General features: G+C 39.2%; 1 protein-coding gene and 1 long non-coding RNA gene across 18 annotated transcripts in view; one reads left to right on the forward strand and one right to left on the reverse strand.

The window, feature by feature from the left end:
* The window catches only part of PDE4D (phosphodiesterase 4D), a 1650639-nt gene that overhangs the window by 306793 nt on the left and 1328937 nt on the right, over window positions 1-14909 (reverse strand). The gene's annotated exons all lie outside the window — the stretch shown is intronic.
* The window catches only part of LOC147350408 (uncharacterized), a 126943-nt gene that overhangs the window by 53015 nt on the left and 59019 nt on the right, over window positions 1-14909 (forward strand). Inside the window, exon 4 of one of the 3 annotated variants that reach the window (XR_015148829.1) lies at window positions 11667-11852. The exons of the other annotated variants lie outside the window; for them this stretch is intronic. This is a non-coding gene — a long non-coding RNA (uncharacterized LOC147350408). Of the gene's footprint in view, window positions 1-11666; window positions 11853-14909 lie in introns of those variants that run through there. 3 annotated transcript variants of the gene reach the window in all.

A 14909-nucleotide genomic window follows, 5' to 3' on the forward strand; every position in this document is an offset into this window, starting at 1 on the left:
GGACTGTATATGTATAGTCCATGGGGTCGCAAAGAGTCGAACACGACTGAGTGACTTTCACTCCCTTCCCTACACTCTCCAAATGTAATGTGTGTTTGGGGGGTGGGCAGATGCAGACTTTCCCATATCAACAAACAACTCTCTGACACCATCAGCAGGGTGTCAGAGAATTCAACTCAATACTGACACCATCCACTTGGAGATAATATCAGATTCCACAGGTTAAGGGCTCAGTCCCATGAGACTCCCTCCTGCTGTCTACAGATGTCAGCTGCAAACCCAAGTTGTTACTTGCAATACTGAAAAATTAGCTATAAATCAGAGGTTCCCATGATCCCCTCCTTATTTGCTAGAGATGCTAACAAGAATTTAGGAAACACATTTACTCACTAGATTACTGTTTTATTATAAAAGGATGTAACTCAGGAACAGCCAGATGGAAAAGGTATGTAGAGCATGGTATGGGAAAGGACACAAAGCTTCCCACTCTTTCCTAATGCATCACTCTGCCCCCATATCCCTATAGTCACCAATCCCGAAGCCTTCTGAACCCTATTCTTTCCAGTTTTTATGGAGGCTTCTTTGTTACTGGCATGACTGATTAAATCACTGGTCTGAGGACTGATTCAACCTCTAGTCTCTCTCCCAGCCAATCCCCTCAGAAGTCTGGGTGAAAATGAAAGTTTCAACTTTCTAAAGGATTGGTTGGTTCCAATAGCAACTAGTCCCCTTCTTTAAGTTCCCTAGGGACTTTCCAGAAGTTACCTTATTAACATAACAAAAGATACTTTTATGATTCTTATCACAGGAAATTCCAAAGGTTTTAAGAGCTGTGAACCAGGAACCAGAGTAGAAAAAGACCTAATATGTATTAGAAACACATTTTGGTTATCCGAATGATCAAATGTATTTTTCTTATAAATCACAATGTCACAAAAGTGAAAATTTAACCTATGTAATGGAGAAGATTTTTGCAAGCCACATACCTGATAAAGTATTAATATTTAAAATACATATAAAATTCATACAACTCAATAGCAAAAGAACGCAAATAATATGATTAATGAATGGGTAAAGGACTTGAGCAGGCATTTTTCCAAAAAACAAGACATATAGATGGCTAGTTAGGTACATAAAAAGATGGTCAACATCCCTAATTATCAGGGAAATTTAAATCAAAATCACAAGATAGCACCTCACTCCTTGTCCATCAGCCCGTAAATTCTAGATTTTCAAGATATCCAGGATTAAACAATTTAAGTTCACTGTCCTCGTTTCTAGTTTTTAGGCTCATAAACACTATGATGAGGCTATACATGACAAGGTTACAAGTCTGTTAGCTGTGAAAGGTGTAATATGTTTAGCCATAGTCACTTGTGGTTACCTGCACAATAGATGGCATTTTGATTACCTCATTAGGTAATCCTGACTAACAAATGATTATTTTAAAAGGTAACAATACGTGAGATCTCTGATAATATAGATTTCAACATCTGTCAACCAATTATATTGTCAATCAAAAGGTGCAGAAAACTAGTTTTTAAAACAGGCATAAGCATTTTTGCCTGGGATCAGTAATGTTGACAAGATATGTACTTTGTAAATAACTCTCAGAACTTTGTACTAATTCAAAATATGGGATCAAAAGAAAAAAACACCCTGCATTGCATGGCTCAAGTCAGCTGTTTAAAGTTTCCTAAGTGCTGTTGTATTTCCTTCATATTCTAACCTTCTCTTCTTCATTCTTCATGTTCTTTATTCTCAAATTACATGTATCTCTGTAAATTTAACCTCATTTAAATTAAGTATTTAAGTGATATTAAAGAAGCGCATGCAAATAGCTCATCAGTGGTGAGAGTAGGATTCTCAAACTCCTGCACTGATCCCTGACCCAAGGTCACATATGAGGTTGAGCCCTAGAAAGGTGATGGAGGTGCTGAGTGCCTGGGTGGGGCTTGTGCGCTGGGGAATTTGCTGTAGTGAGATTGGGTGCCCAGCAGGTATTTCATCTGACCACCCTAAATGTCACTGTATGACCTTCTTCCCTCTGAGGTGGTTTGCGTTTTCTAGGGATGGGTATTAAGTCTTGCTGCTAGTGGTCTGATGTGGGCAAGAGAAGGGAAATGGAGGTCTGCCTGGTCAGTTTGCAGACTTTTGTAGCATCCTCCAAACAGAGTTTGCACAGCTATCCTTCCTGGACTCTCTGCCTATTGCTGCAAAACCTCTTGTCTTCCATGGGGAGAGGTGTGGGGTATGCTGACTATCCAGAGAAAGAGTCAGGGCTTGTGGCTGGGTGTACATTATACATGCCTCTGTACTATCCTTATTTTTAGAGTTCACTCATGTTATTGATTTGGGTGATATTTTTAGGGGAAAAAAAAAAAAGGGTGAGGAGGTCATCTATCCACCGTTTTGAAGCTAGAAATCTATAGATTTTACTTTAAAATGAAGGAATTGGCAATGTCAATTTAAGTTCAAGTATTTAAAAATTATATATCCAGTGGCTAAATATATTTTGACCCTCTATAAGTATAGGTCAAGATAAAGCATGTTTTTATCATGGTAAAACATACACAAAATTTACCAGTTTAACCCTTTTTAGTGCACAGCTCAATGGCCTTAAATACATTCACACTGTCATGCAACCATTCAGTTGAGTTCAGTTCAGTCACTCAGTCATGTCCAACTCTTTGTGACCCCATGGACTGCAGCACGCCAGGCCTCCCTGTCCATCACCAATTCCCGGAGCTTACTCAAACTCATGTCCATCAAGTCGGCGATGCCATCCAACCATCTCATCCTCTGTTGTCCCCTTCTCCTCCTGCCTTCAATCTTTCCCAGCATCAAGGTCTTTTCCAATGAGACAGTTCTTCGCATCAGGTGGCCAAAGTATTGGAGCTTCAGCTTTAGCATCAGTCCTTCCAATGAATATTCAGGACTGATTTTCTTTAGGATTGACTGGTTTGATCTCCTTGCAGTCCAAGGGACTCTCAAGAGTCTTCTCCAACACCACAGTTCAAAAGCATCAATTCTTCAGCACTCAGTTTTCTTTATAGTCCAACTTTCACATTCATACATGATTACTGGAAAAATCATAGCTTTGACTAGACGGACTTTGGTTGGCAAAGTAATGTCTCTGCTTTTTAATATGCTGTCTAGGTTGATCATAGCTTTTCTTCCAAGGAGCAAGCGTCTTTTAATTTTATGGCTGCAATCACCATCTGCAATGAATTTGGAGCCCCCAAAATAAAGTCTGTCACTGTTTCATTGTTTCCCCATCTATCTGTCATGAAGTGATGGGACCAGACGCCATGATCTTAGTTTTCTGAATGTTGAGCTTTAAGCCAACTTTTTCACTCTCCTCTTTGACTTTGATCAAGAGGCTCTTTAGTTCTTCTTCGCTTTCTGCCATAAAGGTGGTGTCATCTGCCTATGTGAGGTTATTGATACTTCTTCTGGCAATCTTGATTCCAGCTTGTACTTCATCTAGCCTTGCATTTCACGTGATGTACTCAGCATATAAGTTAAATAAGCTGGGTGACAATATGCAGCCTTGACGTACTCCTTTCCCAATTTGGAATCAGTCTGTTGTTCCATGTCCATTTCTAACTGTTGCTTCCTTACCTGTATACAGATTTCTCAGGAGGCAGGTAAGGTGGTCTGGTATTCCCGTCTTTTGAAGAATTGTCCATAGTTTCTTGTGATCCACACAGTCAAGGGCAACCATTACCACCATCCATCTCTAGAACTTTTTCATTCATTTTCTCAAACTGTAACACAGTAGTACCCATTAAACAGTAACACCCATTTCCTTCTCCTCCCAAACCTGGACAACCAGCATTCTGCACTGTCTCCAAAAATTTAAGTACTGATGTAAATGGAATCAAAAAGATTAATTTTAATGGTACATTCAGGAGTTGATAGCCAGTCTTGTTCTAAATGTCTCATTCTTAAAGAGCAAAGCAAAGCATTAGAAATAAAAGTTAAAAGATAAGGATTCTCAACTTGAGAAATCGATGTACTTCCTTAAACCATCCCTGACTCTCTATAAAGTGTTGCTTGCTGTTACATAGATACGGTCAAGAGTAAAAATACCGCCTTGACCAGTGTCTGGTTTGTTTTCTTGTACGTCATCTCTATGGCTGTTACTTTGTTGAAATGTATACAAATGATATTGGCACTTACCCAAATTATAGCTCATATTATATCTCTAGTTCCGATTTCAGATTCATACTGGACCCTATGTTTAATCAAGTGGTTTCTAATGCTATGTAACTATCTCAAAGGACAATGCTATATTCTAAAATTGAATTAAATCTTTTAAAAGAGATCAAACAACTGGAAAAATCACATTGCCAACTGAAGCCCTTGTTTCTAACACTGTGAGACAACTTGAAGTTTTCATTAAAATAGAATTTGGAAAAAAAGTGTCAAAAATAAATGTACATGGAATGTGCTTTGGTGGTAATTTAATACCTGATGCTTTAGACAATGAAGGAAATTGACTTATTAGAAAGCCAATTTTCAGAGGGCTCATTTAATTTACATTTGTTTGGTAACATTTTTCCTAGCTTGTAGTAGTAATGGTAACGGTAAAACAATCCAGGCAACTCAAGTAAACCCCTTGATCACACATCACAAATAAGATCTATTTAATGTAAAAAGTCTGCTCTTTGAGACAATGTCTGTTAGTTAAGGAGGGTATACAGGAGCAGGTTAAAAAGTAGCCTTTGGAGTTAGATTGCCTGGGTGCCAATCCAAACACCACTGGTGACTAGCTATTTGATCTTGAACAAGTTATTAATCTTCTCTAAGACTCAGTTTCCTAGACTATAAAATGGAGATAAAACAGGGTTTTGAGGATTAAATGAGACACGTAAAATCTTGCCAAAGTATTTGGCATATAGTGGTGGCTCAGACAGTAAAGGATCTGCCTGCAATGCAGGAGACCTGGGGTTCGATTTCCCGGTTGGGAAGATCCCCTGGAGAAGGGAATGGCAACCCTCTCCAGTATTCTTGCCTGGAAAATTTCATGGACAGAGGAACCTGGTGGGCTACAGTCCATGGGATCGTAAATAAATGGACATGACTGAACAACTAACACTTTCAAGGGTTCAATGGGCTTCCCAGGTGGCACTCAATGGACATGAGTCATGTCCACCAACTCAATGTACATGAGTTTGAGCAAGCTCTGGGAGATGGTTTTCTTTTTTTTTTTTTACCTCTGAGCCCCCATGGAAGCCCCACACTTGAACTAACATATTGTAAATCAACTATACTTCCATAACTTTTTATAAAAATTAAATCATTTTCTGCTTCCATCTTAGTTTGACCTTGAGCCCCCGACTCCCTTTACATAATAGACTTGAATAGTTTTCTTCCTTCCAATCTTACACATCTAAGGTTCAGTCTCTGTATTGTCTTAGGGTTACCTTTCAATGACACAAAACTTAAAATGTTAAATTTCACTTGAAAACTTTCAACAGCCTCCTCTTCCTTACTAAATCAATTACAGCCTTCTCCTATGATGACAGACATGCACATCGTACATGGCTTGCCCGAAATCTGCCCAAGCTGCTTCCCCTACCTCCATCTCCCTTCAGGATCTAACACGAGCAGCAGTAAAGACCAACTAACTCCATGACAAACTCAGAAGTTCAGTTTCTTGGCTTCATTCAGTTCGGTGAACATCTTTGGTTAATTCTGATGATTAATATTCTATATGTACGTTTTGTAACTTGTGTGTGATGTATTTACAATAGTCAGCAGCACACAATAGCAATCGTAGGAACAGCAGAGTTCCACAGTTACCGTTCAGACAATTGATTTTGACTGCAATCTTTGAAAACAACTTAAAAAAATAAATAAATAAATAAATAAAAAATTTAAAAAAAAATTAAAAAAAAAAAAAAAAGAAAACAACTTCAATCTCCTAAGATTCTACTCTTCTACGAGATAACAAACTTATCTTCCTCCCAGGGTTGTTCTGGGATGGAAGGAGACAACCTGTTATCCACCTATGGGCAAGGGTTCCTTCTCCACCACTCGCAGATCTCTGCTAGTGCTTTGTTGGCAACATTATTGTTCTTCCCTTTGATCTCTCTTTTTCTGGTCAAAAATTAACTTGGGTCAAAAATTAATCAGCTTCTCTGGTCCCACTGCTTTGAATTAGGTGCCCTAGGCTAAGCAAACATTCAGATTCTGATGCTAATTCCAACCAGAGTGCTTAGGAACACAGTCACAGTGTAAGCCTCTCTTTATCTGGAAAAGCGGAAGGGACTGTGGCTTCCCATCCTCGTATCCTCAATGTCTGGTCCTGAACAGACACCTGGGCTCTTCTATGGAGCTGCGAGCCCCTTGCAATCAGGAACAGGGTTTATTTATCTCTGTATTCCCAGTATCTACAACAAAATCTGGCTCACAGGCTGTCTGCTTAACAACAGAGTACATTTTTTTTGGTTAATCACAGTAGATAAGCCTTTTGTAAGTTTTCTTCCTGTGCCCTTTTATGGCATATGCTTCACGGCTGGAATCAGAATTCAAAAACTGAGTTTGGCGTGTTTTCTTTTTCATAAGCCGCTATTTCTGAAAACTATTTTATACACCTTCTTTGCCAAAACAGAGTTCCCACATCTTTACAGTAAAAATTTTCTCCCAAAGAAAAAAGAAACACACTGGAAGGGGGCATAGGCGAACAGTGAGCTGGCCCCAGCCTCATTTTTAAGGAGGAAAAGATTCTTTCTTAAGTGTTTAGTATTTATCATGTCATGAACTATAAATCCAGATAAAGTACTTCAGTTCAAAGAAATGGCTTTTCTGGGAAGAGTTTCCCCACATCTTTATTGGCAGGAAAATGAGACGATACTTGTGGGGACCTGTAATATCTGCCATAGCCAGCCACCCATCAGCCCATGAATGAGAGAGCTGTGCCTCTGGATGGGAAGTCTGCTCTGGCCAGAGCTCAAAGAAATGGATTGGAGTCACGGAGTGAGGTTATTAACACAATAATGTCTACATCAGCCTCATGAAGGCTCTATATACCCATTTATCAGGTGACAGAACTGAAGTCCAAAGAGTGCTTCCCAGCAAGGTGAGTGGAAGAAGTGGCTAGAACTCAGGCTCACCAAGTACCAGGCACTGGGTATAGCACTCATACATGTCATCTCATTAATTTCGAAAACAAACTCATGTTAGTGACAAGGTCAACTGTAGAGCATAGGGAACTACATTCAATATCAGGTGATAAAGCATAAAGGAAAGAGTATGAAAAATAATGTGTATATGTACAACTGAATTGGGCTTCCAAGGTGGCCTGGTGGTAAAGTATCCTCCTGCCAATGCAGGAGATGCAAGAGATGTGAGTTCGATCTCTGGGTCATGAAGATCCCTTGGAATAGGAAACGGCACCCTATTCCAGTATTCTTGCCTAAAATGCCATGGGCAGAGGAGCCTGGGGGGCTATAGTCAATGGGGTTGCAAAGAGTTGAAGGCGACTGAGCACATAACTGAATCACATTGCTGGACAGCAGAAATTAACACAACATTGTAAATCAACTATACTTTAATAAAATACATTTAAAAATACGAAAACACACAAACACATGAGCTCCATCAAAGAGTTGAGGAAACTCTGGAGGAGTTTAGAAGGTCTGGAGGAGCTTAGGCGCCATTCTCAAGGCCTTAAGAGTAGGACATGGACTTGTCTTTTAGGAGAGCCGAACATCACCTCGGGAAAACTAGGACCTCAGGAACTAAACAAAGAGCATCACAAATAGCATCTCAGGAGGAGGGTTTTCTTTTTTTTTTAATTTTTAAATCAATTCTAAGATAAAGACAATGAGATGGATAGACTTTCACTCCTGGTCACAGTTATTTTTGTAGACATAACATCAAAATCATTAGAAATTAATCATTATTCATTCTAGGAATTAAAACTTTACAAATGTTTCAGGTATTTAGATACCAGACTATAGGTGTGTATATAAATGTAGTAGTCAATAAAAACTTTTGGAAAAAGATACACTTTTATTTTACTATGTTGATTCTTTTTTCCAAAATGAAGACTGATTTTTCCTTTTGAGCTCAAGAACAATTTCAATAGGTACATTGCTGCTGCTGCTAAGTCGCTTCAGTTGTGTTCGACTCTGTGCGACCCCACAGACGGCAGTCCACCAGGCTACCCCGTCCCTGGGATTCTCCAGGCAAGAACACTGGAGTGGGCTGCCATTGCCTTCTCCAATGCATGAAAGTGAAAAGTGAAAGTGAAGTCGCTCAGTCGTGTCCGACTCTTAGCGACCCCATGGACTGCAGCCCACCAGGCTCCTCCGTCCATGGGATTTTCCAAGCAAGAGTACTGGAGTGGGGTGCCATACTTACAGTTATATTTTGCTTTTATAACAGATAATTCCTGTATAAGCGATAGGCAAGCAAATTCAGGTACTGTTTAACCTGACTTTGTGGATCAGTCTACGCTCTTCTGGGAAAAAAGTCAGCCTTCATTCTAGGCAGGCGATGAACTCTAAAAAAATAACTATACAATACAGAACTGTGATTTTCAGAGGAATTACTCTATAGTGTATTCTCTGTCTTCTCAAAGAGAGTGCTTTGTCTAACAATTTTGCAAAAAGTTGAGTCTTAAAGATGGTAATTGGCAGAACTTGATTTATGGAAAGTTGAAAGCAAATGAGCTAGAAGAGATAATGCCAAAACACTCTCCACTTTCAGAACAGATTGTTACTCCATACGGGAAGAGAATGTGAAAAAGCTCTCTCCTCCAAGTTCATGAAATTTAAGCCTTCATTCAGCTGACAGTCTTTGAGTAAGTTAATTTCCCCCAGGACTAAGTCAGTTCCGGTTAACACACAGAGCTCTCTGAAGATAATCTTTTTCTTAAGAGTTACCTAATAGAAACTCTAAATTACAACGACAGCTTAGTTTTATTTAAAAAAAAAAAGTTATTTAAAAAATACTCTTGCAAATGGATAGTAGTTTAAGTAAGGTTGTTGTAATTCCTTTGTAAATTCCACTACACATCATATCCTGGATATTAAAATGGATCCACTTCCCACATTATATAATGATTTTGTTATGAAAATCTAGAAAAGATCTTTATAATTTTTCTTTGAAATTATTTGGCTACTAAACTCATTTAGCTAATGACTAACCCTGATTTCTCTGCAATCATCTGACATTCTTGATAATTCTTGTGAAATAAATTTAAAAAAAAAAGCTCACAAGTTTTTTTTTTCCCAAATGTAATAAAATTTTTATAAATAATTACTTGACAATTATTGAAGTTCACATAATGTTACATTTTTAAATACCTGATTAAATTTTAATTTGGATTCTGCAGTTTTCTTTTTGTATTTTGGAGTCAATAACTTTACTTTTTAGTTCTCAAATATTTTCATAGGTCCATAAAAAGCCCATAAGCTCTAGATACTGAGGACCAAAGTATGTGCCGTGGACAACAGAGCCCTGGTGCTGGCTTTTGGAAGGAAAGAGAATTCCAGTAAGAAGTGATTCACGCAAGGAGACATATTTAATATTTCCAGATAATGTGCTATTTCCTGCAGTACATTGATGATTATGAGTTATATTTCACTTTGCTAACGAGGTGAAGTAAGGCAAGCAGTCTTCACGACTTACTCATGATCCAGCTCAGTCTAGATCCCATGAACAATAAAAAGCACAATATGTGGTTGTTTCCGGGAGGACCAAATAGTTTAGTTGGGAAGAAAAATACTCCTTTCCTTACGGTTAGAATTTCTCTATAATAACTGAACACATGAGATCATGAGATAATGAATTCAGAGTTTGGGTACTTGAATGACCAAACTAAAACAATAATATTGTTGCCTGCTGTACCAAAATGATCGGTTAAATTATCCTTTAAAACAATTTAACCTAGTGATTTAGATACTGTGATATTGCTGCTACTGCTGCTAATTCGCTTCAGTCGTGTCCGACTTTGTGTGACCCCATAGACGGCAGCCCACCAGGCTCCCCCGTCCCTGGGATTCTCCAGGCAAGAACACTGGAGTGAGTTGCCATTTCCTTCTCCAATGCATGAAAGTGAAAAGTGAAACTGAAGTCGCTCAGTCGTGTCTGACTCTTCGCAACCCCGTGGACTGCAGCCTACCAGGCTCCTCTGTCCATGGCTGGGGACACAAAATTTTCCCATAATGGAGGAAGTTGGATGAGTCTTTAGGAGGCCAACTTTATTTCTATTCAGGCCCAGGGGATATTGTTTTGAACTGGGGTTAGGTTTCTACTCCAATAAGAGAAACTGGAAACAGGAAGACAAGATTTCAACCCACAATAAAACAGGTATATCTGGATTAACACTGACTCTTATTCTGCTCCATTGCTCAGTGAGTATGACTGATATTTTTCCTTTGAAATAAACTTTGTTTTTTAAGGACAAATGGATGTATTCTTTCAAAATAGCACAAAATGTACCACAGAGGCCTCTATAACCAAACGCTTTTTCTTCATTGTTGTCACTGTTACTTAAATAGTAACATTCCTAAAGCCCACAGTGAAAATGATATGGGCTTTAGGAATGCTGTGGAATTCTGGCTCCTTTGTAACTGGCAGGTAGGCCAGAAGGTTAAACTTTAATGCCTGAGTGACCTGACTCTCCTGACTCAAGGGAAGTCATGTACCATGGGGCACAATCTGGCTGCTCTGTTGGAGGAGGGTGAATCACCATTTCAGAACAAGCTCTGTGTCCACATAGAAAAGCCACCACTGCCGGTCTCCTATCCTGGGGAAATAATCTGTGAGTAACCCGCCTTCAACTCCTTAGAGATTATTTCTGAGAACGTGTGTCTTCAACTACTGCTTGACATGACTGGAAGCAGAAGAAATGGCTACAGAGAATTTCAGGTCACCCTAAAGAACCACCTTGGGCTTACCTAGTGGCTCAGTCAGTAAAGAATCTGTCTGCAGCGTGGGACACCCGGGTTCCATTCCTGGGGTGGGAAGATCCCCTGGAGAAGGGAATGGCTATCCACTCCAGTATTCTTGCCTGGAGAATCCTCATGGACAGAAGAGCACGGTGGGCTATAGTCCATGGGATTGCAAAGAGCCAGACACGACTGAGCAACTAAGCACAGCACAGTGCCACTAAAAATCATAAAAGAACCGTGTGAGAGAGTATCTGCTAGCAGGGCCACTGCATGTGTCTGTGCAAATGGTATACTGCACAACTCCAGGGGGCACCATTTACACAACCCATGATGTGAATTGCATCTTTGGAGTCCTGCAACATGGTGGGCCTATCTTTCTGTTTCTCAAATGATGAGACAATACAACTGTATTTTTCATCTTTAGATAGATCCCAATGGCTGAAGCACCAAGGCTAACACAAGGAACAATACAGAGAAAGGGGTATCAGACAGTGGTGGGGAAGACTGTGAGTCAGAGTGACAAGGTATAAATCCCAACTTGGCTCCTTATCCAAGTCATATGGATATACCTTTCTATGCCCCAGTCTGTTCTGCTGTAAAATGGGTATAATCAAGGTGGTTGGGAGAATTATATTAAATGATGCTGGTTAAATGCTTAGAATAGTGCTCAGCACATAGTTAAAGATTCACTAAATGTTAACTCTTACTGTTAAAGAAGATAATGTCTCTCTTTTTTTTTTTTCCAATTGTTAGGAATCTGGAATGAAAATCATACCATATTATTACAATTCGGCCTCAAGAGTATTTATGGCTCTGGAAGAAACATTTTCTGTGTATCTTTAAAGCTGAGAACTAGGAACAGTTTAACAGGATGCTTTTGGAAAAATGAAAAGACAATGACCAAAGGTACACTGAACCATTTGAAGATTTTTTATTGGGGTAATCAGTCCACAAAAAAATACTCTTTCCACTCCTCAAAGAGTGGCTCATTACCCAGGAATGTCTGAGACCCCAATGTGATCAACTTTTTTTTACTTGCAAAGAGAAACCTGGAATTATATTATATGAGAGATCTTCACTTTTAAAATGTTGCTGGTGTCTCAAATTTTATAAAATACCATCTGGCCAATACTATGAAATCAAACAAAATAAGTTTGATGTGGGGGTGCTCCTTGTGTTACTAGATTTCTTTTTAACTGCCATTTAAGATGTACTGACTTACTGTTTTACTAATCTCAAAAAAAAAATCCTTTATGCAGACTGGCTAATGCAACAGTGGGTTAATATCAGCTATTTATATTTTAATAGTGGTGGTGGTGGTTTAGTTGCTAAGTCATGTCAGATTCTTGCAACCGTATGGAGCCTGCCAGGCTCCTCTGTCCATCCCCGGCAAGAGTACTGGAGTGGGTTCCCAATTCCTTCTCCAGAGGATCTTCCTGACCTGGGGATTGAACCTGGATATCCTGCATTTCAGGCAGATTCTTTACCAACTGAGCCACCAGGAAGCCCCACCTTAACACCAGGTGTAGTGTGTGTGTGTATTATAGTAGCTCAGTCACGTCTGACTCTTTGCAACCCCAAGGATTGTAGCTCACCAGGCTCTTCTGTCCTTGGACCTCTCCAGGCATGTATACTGGAGTGGGTTGCCATTCCCTTTTCCGGGGGGTCTTTCCAACCCAAGGAATGAACCCAGGTCTCCCACTTTGCAAGCAGACTCTATCATCTGAGCCACCAGGGTATAATAATTCTCAAAAAAAAAAAAAAAATTTTGTGTGTGTCAAAGGCCTGAAATATTTACCATTAGAAATTAATTCCACTGGATAAATTATTTTATTTACTATTTAGCAGCAGGTATAGTAAAAATTTTTGGAGAATTAATTGTGATAAAATGTTAAGTGCTATTCCATCCATACTTGAAACCAATCCTAGTAGACTCAATTTAAAAAAATAAAAATCTTCATTTTTACTCTTTAGCTAATCATTAACCAAAATCTGAGTGACTACTTGAATAAATAATTTGGTACCCCCGAAAAACAGAAGGAAACTAGCATTTGATTAGCATCTACTATCCACTTGGTTCGGTTCTTTAATTGTTTTTTTCTTCAAATATTCAAAACAACCCCTTATAAGTCATAATTATTCCTTATTTTATAAGCAATTTGATGTTTGGAAAGGTCATGCCTATTTCCTTTGGACCATGCACTTCTCTCATGCTACCAATGTTGATGCTGTCAAGTAAATATTCAGGATCTGGTACTGTTGGCAATCAGCAACACACACACACACACACACACACACACACACACACACACCAACATTTAAAAACAAGGGTAAATTCATGAGGTTAGAGCTAGCTGCCATATGATAATTCAAAGGGAAGATTCTGTGCTGATGAACAGAACCATTTTCACCTTATTCTGAATCATCATGTTTCATTGTTAGGCACTGTATACAGTATATATATTAACTGGGATCTCGTATTTTCTTAATTCATCACAAACACAGGTTGGAGTGTGTAATTAAATGTAAGTAGGTTATTTATCTTTCAGATTTTTCTAAAGAAGAAATGGAAGTCTGCTGGACTGGAGTGGGAGGGGTCTACAGAGATTAGGGGAAAATTGAGGGAGAGCAAAACTTGTGTTGATTTCATAGGAAGTAAAGGGTAGAGGTGGCAAGAATACACAGAAGAACTATACAAAAATGATCTCAATGACCCAGGTAACCACAGTGGTCTGATCACTCACATAGAGCCAGATATTTTAGAGTGCGAAGTCAAGTGGGCCTTAGGAAGCATCACTACGAACAAAGCTAGTGGAGGTGAACGAATTCCAGCTGAGCTATTTCAAATCCTAAAAGATGATGTTATTAAAGTGCTGCACTCAGTATGCCAGCAAATTTGGAAAACTCAGCAGTGGTCACAGGACTGGAAAAGGTCAGTTTTCGAATCCCAAAGAAGGGCAATGTCAAAGAATGTTTAAACTACTGCACAATTGCACTCATCTCACACGCTAGCAAAGTAATGCTCAAAATTCTCCAAGCCAGGCTTCAACAGTACATGAACCAAGAACTTCCAGATGTTCAAGCTGGATTTAGAAAAGGCAGAGGAACCAGAAATCAAATTGCCAACATCTTTTGGGTCATAGACAAAGCAAGAGAATTCCAGAAAAACATCTACATCTGCTTCATTGACTACACCAAAGCCTTTGACTGTGTGGATCACAACAAACTGTGAAAAATTCTGAAAGAGATGGGAATATCAGACCGCCTTACCTGCCTCCTGAAAAACCTGTATGCAGGTAAAGAAACAACAGTTAGAACCGCACATAGAACAGTGGCTTGGTTCTGAATTGGGAAAGGAGTATGTCAAGGCTGTCTATTTTTACCTTGCTTATTTAACTTATATGAAGAGCACATCATGTGAACTGCCGGGCTGGATGAAGCACAAGCTGGAATCAAGATTTCCGGGAGAAATATAAATAACGTCAGATATGCAGATGACTACCACCCTTACAGCAGAAAATGAAGAGGAACTAAAAAGCCTCTTGATGAAGGTGAAAGAGGAGAATGAAAGAGCTGGCTTAAAACTCAACATTCAGAAAACTAAGATCATGGAAAGGGGCCCCATCACTTCATGGCAAATAGATGGAGAACAATGGAAACAGTGACAGACTTTCTTTTCTTGGGCTCCAAAATCACTGTGGATGGTGATCGCAGCCATGAAATTAAAAGAAGCTTGCTCCTTGGATGAAAATCTATGACCAATCTATACAGCATATTAAAAAGCAGAGACATTACTTTGCCCACAAATGTCTATCTAGTCAATGCTATGGTTCTTCTAATAGTCAAGTATGGATGTGAGAGTTGGATCATAAAGAAGACTGAGCACCGAAGAACTGATGCTTTTGAATTGTGGCATTGGAGAAGACTCTTGAGAGTCCCTTGGCAAGGAGATCAAACCAGTCAATCCTAAAGGAATCAGACCTGAATATTCATTCA

Source organism: Bos grunniens, chromosome 20 (assembly GCF_055505025.1).
Source record: "Bos grunniens cultivar Pamir isolate PY7600 chromosome 20, Bosgru_T2T1.0, whole genome shotgun sequence".
Classification (NCBI taxonomy): domain Eukaryota; kingdom Metazoa; phylum Chordata; class Mammalia; order Artiodactyla; family Bovidae; genus Bos; species Bos grunniens.